The sequence below is a fragment of the Mesocricetus auratus genome, unplaced genomic scaffold (assembly GCF_017639785.1).
Source record: "Mesocricetus auratus isolate SY011 unplaced genomic scaffold, BCM_Maur_2.0 Super-Scaffold_100003, whole genome shotgun sequence".
NCBI classification, from domain to species: domain Eukaryota; kingdom Metazoa; phylum Chordata; class Mammalia; order Rodentia; family Cricetidae; genus Mesocricetus; species Mesocricetus auratus.
Window position 1 is genome coordinate 44,568,287 of NW_024429188.1, and position 5,032 is coordinate 44,573,318.

The following is a 5,032-nucleotide window of genomic DNA, read 5'->3' on the forward strand; positions in this document are numbered from 1 at the left end:
GCTTAATAAGGGCATCTTAACAGAGTTCCTAAAGCAGGCACTTAGCAGTTCAGGATTTTGAATTCTGGTTGTTTTCTTTTCACCCTACATGGTTCAAAACTAAGACCTGAGCAGGATGGACAAGGTGTCTTTGGAAAGAGCTCCCCCAGCACCACTAGACTGGGCTCTGGTCCCTGGTTCCTATCTAGTCCCTGGGGACATTATATTTGTTATATTTTATATAAATGCACTGAGGAATAGAAAACAAAATCTGAGATTGGGGAGAAGTGGGGAACTTGAGGAGAGGCCAGAGCCATAGGTCTTGCTCAGGCTAGCTTGACCTCTTCTTTGATCCCTTTGGCTTCTAGCTTCTCTTCCTTGGTTTTCTCCTCTTCGGTGAATCCTTTTTTCTCTTCTGGATCTTTCTCTTTTTCATCCTCTGTTTTGACTCTTTTGGCTTTTTTGAAGTTAGAAGAGTTCTTGCGACCTCCTTCTTCCACCTCATCTGAGTCGGAGAATTCTTCCTCACAGGCAACTAGTTTGTCAGAAGAGCAGATGGAGATGCGTTTGTCAGGGTCTTCATCATCATCACCACTCTCCTCTGGGATGGCATCCACAGATATTGCCTGCATTTGGATGCCAGGTGCATGGGGCAGCATTCTCAACTTCTCAAAGAGCTTCTGCTTGATTTTCTCCAGGTATTCATTAGTATTCTCGTTGGTCATATTGAAAGGGCTGATGTGAAGCTTGAAGTCTGATCCAAAGTATTCAAAATAGTAATTGTATAGTAGCTCTATAGAATCTCCATTCTATAGAATCTCCATTTCCAGGGCCACAGCTGTTTCATAAGTTCAGCACCGAGCAACATTATGGATGGTATATCCACCTCCTCCCAGCATTAGCATAGACATATTGAAATTGTTGACAAACTCTGCACACTTGGCATGCCCTTAGATGGTCAGATTGAAGCAACCTAGTCGGTCTCCAGATAAGGGATCTAAGCCACACTGTGAGAGCATTGCACTAGGCTAGAACATCTCTATTACTTTGGACATGAGTGGCTTGAAAATGTCTTCATAAGACTCAGTATCAATCCCATCTCAAAGAGTGTTGTTAACATCATAGTACTTGCCTTTGCCAGCCCCAATAATCCCTAGGGTTCCAATTCCTGGGAAGTACTCTCCATATTTTTGAAAGGACACAGTCATGACCCTGTCTGTGATATAGAAGGCATCTTCCACACAATCGCTATGTTAAATATCAATGTCAATACACAGCACCCTCTGGTGATACTTTCGCAGTTCCAGTGAAACATGGGAGTAAAAATCAGCAAAATGGTTTTGAAAATCTTTCATTTTGATCACAAACTAGAGGATAAATTTGAAACTAAGGAAGGCATGGTTTCTGAAGATATCAGTGTTATTATAAAGAAATCAAGCATTTTGCATTGAAATCTTTAGAAAAAATGCCTTAACAGCATTATGGGAATTGATCAGGCCACGCCCATCAAGCTCAAGAGTATGAAAGAATGAAGTTGGTTTTGAATAATTTGTCTTGAGCTAAGAACATCTCTGGGACACTATGCTAGCACAGCAATGCCTAGGAATTTTTTTCAAGGATTGTTTCACCATGGTCAGCTGCCTAAGAATTCAAAATCTGTATTGGAGCCATAAATGAAGGCCTCTAGTCACTCCTAAAACCAATAGAAGCCCACTGCTGTCTATACAGTGGTGATTTTGCAAGTGTGTCTAATATAAGAGTCGCAAGATCATGAATGCCTCTACCCAGATTTACATATCAAAATTTTTGGAGATCAGGCAAAGTGATAGGATTAGGATCTTTGCAGTCAACCCGTGAGAGACATGTTTGTAATAATGATGAAAGGGAGAGCTTAAGAATTTGGAGATATTAAGAATTTGGAACATCTGCCAAGGAAAGCCATATAAAATTCCCAGTAGGTTGGTAATGAAATTTGGTGTTAGTCTCCCATGGCCTTTAGACTTCACATAATGCCACTGTGTGCTTCAGATGTTGAATATGAGCTATAATATTTAGTGTTCGCATGCTGAGATCTGGTCTTGATATAATATGATCCTTCCTTCTATCAACCCATTCTTCCCCTTTGGAACGGACATTCTTGCTCTATGCCTCTGTACAATGAAGATATGTATTCTTTTTAATTTTCTGGAGGTATACAGCTAATATTTTTCTTTGAGCACCAAAGAAAACTTTGAATATAGACTTTTTAATTTTTTTCAAAATTAGAAACAATCTTATTTTACATATCAATCCAAGTTCACTCTCCCTCCCATCATCCCATGTCCCCCACCAAGCCCCTCATCCCACCCCAATGCACTCCCCAGTGAGAGTAAGGCCTTCTATGGGGTATCATCAAAATCTGTCATATCATTTGGGACAGGGCCTAACCTCTCCATGTATCTAGGCTGAGAGAGCATCCCTCCATGGGGGGAATGGGCTTTTAAACACTACTGAAGCAAGAAGACTTTAGAGACACTGAGAGATGAGTTGAATGCATTTTGCATTGTGAGCTACAAATGAACATTTTTGAAACTGTGGTAATTTGAATGAAAATGGGTCCCATGGGCTCATATAACTGAATAGATAGTCCCCACTTGGTGAAACTCTTTGTGAATTAAGGTCTTGTTGGATGAGCTATGTCACTGTGGGCACACAGGTTTACTGTCTCTCCATGTGTGTTTCTCTCCCTTTGTTTCTGTCTCTCTCTTTCTCTATATCCTTAATTGTTGTGTCTCAAAATATGAGTTCTAAGCTATTGAACCAGAACCATGCCTGTCTGCCTGGTAACATGTTTCCACCATGATGGCTATGGACCCCTCTTAATAGTGTAGTAAAGAAACACATACTCTACAGAAAACTTAAAATGTATGCTTACAAAATTATCTCAAATTGGATTATATACCTAAATGTAACACTGAAATAATATATCTTCAACAAAAACACAGAAATAGAATATTTGTGATCTTGAGTTAGAAAAGTATTTACTTGATTCCAAAAACATAATTGAAAAGGGAGCAGATAAACACATGGTATTTCCTCATAATTTAAAATGTTTAGTCTTCAAGAGACATGATTTTCATGTTTGCTTGTTTGTTTTGAATTTTATTTTATTTGGGGGGCTGTTAAGAGAAGCTTTTTCTTTGCTAGCCGCTTTGGATTATCTCCCGCCAGTTGCCTGGGCTCTGCCGCTTTGTAGTCCCCAAATAAACACACAAGACGCTGTATTAATTATAAAGCTGTTGGTCTTGCTTGTTTCTTACTGGCTAGCTCTGACTTAAGTAATTACCCCATAATTGTTAATCTAAGTATGTTTCTTACCGGAGAATAGTTCCAGGCTTCCTACCCCCATGGCGTTACATGTTGACTCTCTTGTGTTTCTCCTTCCCAGAATCCTCCTGGACTCCTAGCCCCACCTATCTAGATTCCTATAGGCTCAACAGTACTTTATTGACAAATACCAGGACTTCCCCAACAGGGGGCTGTTTCTCAGAGAGAAAGAAAGAGAAAGACAGAGAGACAGAAACACAGGGACACATGAAGATAAGAAGTTGAGTGGGTAAGGAGATGGGGAAGATCTGGAAAAAGAAAAAGAATATGATCAAAATAAATTATAAGAAAATTTAAACAACAAGACACTTGTTTAAAAACACTAAAAATAAATATAATCAGTCTATTAGATTAATAAATAAAGGAAACCTAGTATAGATATATAATGGTGGTTTATTCAGACATTACCAATAATGGGTGGAATTGGAGATTACCATGTCACTCCAATAAGCCTAATTTAAAAAGACAAATATTTACAATTCTTCCCTTTTATGAACAAGCTAGACAAAAGAAAAAATGTAAGAAAGAAACCCACAAAATTAGAAGGAGAACTGTTTGAGAAGAGGAGGGCTAATAGAAGGAAGAAAAAAATGGGGGACATGCAAGTATGAAAATGTCAGAGTGGTATCCATTATTTTATACAATTAATATGCACTAATAAAATGAACATCCAAGGAATACATAAGAGTTTAAAGAAGAAAGGGAACTGTTTTGGAAAGGGAAGGAACTTATTTGGGACAAAATAAGAAGGGGAAATGGGAGGCAAGGAGATAAGTGACCAAAGTCTAAGATACACATATAAATGAAATGTTATAATGAAACAAATTATTTTATTTTTTTATTTTTTTTAATTTTCCAGTTTAAATTTAGATAAGAAACAAGGTTGCTTCACAAATCAGTTCCAGGTCCCTCTCCCTTTCCCTCCCCTCCTCCCGTGTCCTCCCCCCAACCCCCCCGTTATCCCCTCATTCCCCCAGGGAGGGTGAGGCCCTCCATGGGGGTGTCCATAGTCTGTTAAAATGAATGTGTGTTAATAAAATATTAGAAAGGAGACAGATCACACAATGAAAAAAATTATAGACTGGCCAAAACATAGTTAACTATGATATCTAATATAGTACTAGTTTCCAGAGTACAAAAATAATCTTTAAATTTTCATAATTAAAATATTAAGTAGCCATATTTTAAAGTGAGAAAAATCTTTAATCTAAAAATAAAAAATAAAAAATAACCAAATGCAAAATAAGTGTAAGAATCTTTGTGATATCAAGACAAAGAACTCTAAATCACAGAACCAAGAAAACAAATGACACATTCAGAATAATGATCTGAAAAGAGTTCTTAAAAGAAGAAAAACAAAGGGCTAATAAATATTTTTTAAATGTTAAATATCCTTAGCAATTAGGAAATTTCAAATTTAAATTATTTAGCGATTTCATCTTATCCTAGTCAAAATGACCACAATCAAGAAAACAATTGTCAACAGATGCTGGCTTACAAGGATGCAGAGAACAGTGATCTTTTATTTGCAATTGGTAGGATTATAAACTGTTATAGCCATTATTACAATCAGCATGGAGAAGTCTCAAAAGACTAAAGTATATCTACTGCATGGCCCACCTACACAAATCCTTAGCATAAGCTCAAATGACTTACTCCAAAAATACTTGATGAACCATATTCATTG

General features: G+C 37.4%; 1 pseudogene; it reads right to left on the minus strand.

Annotated features, from left to right (window-relative positions):
* Window positions 1–305: 305 nt before the first annotated feature.
* On the minus strand, window positions 306–1,334 carry LOC101835273 (annotated as a pseudogene).
* Between the last annotated feature and the right edge of the window lie 3,698 nt (window positions 1,335–5,032).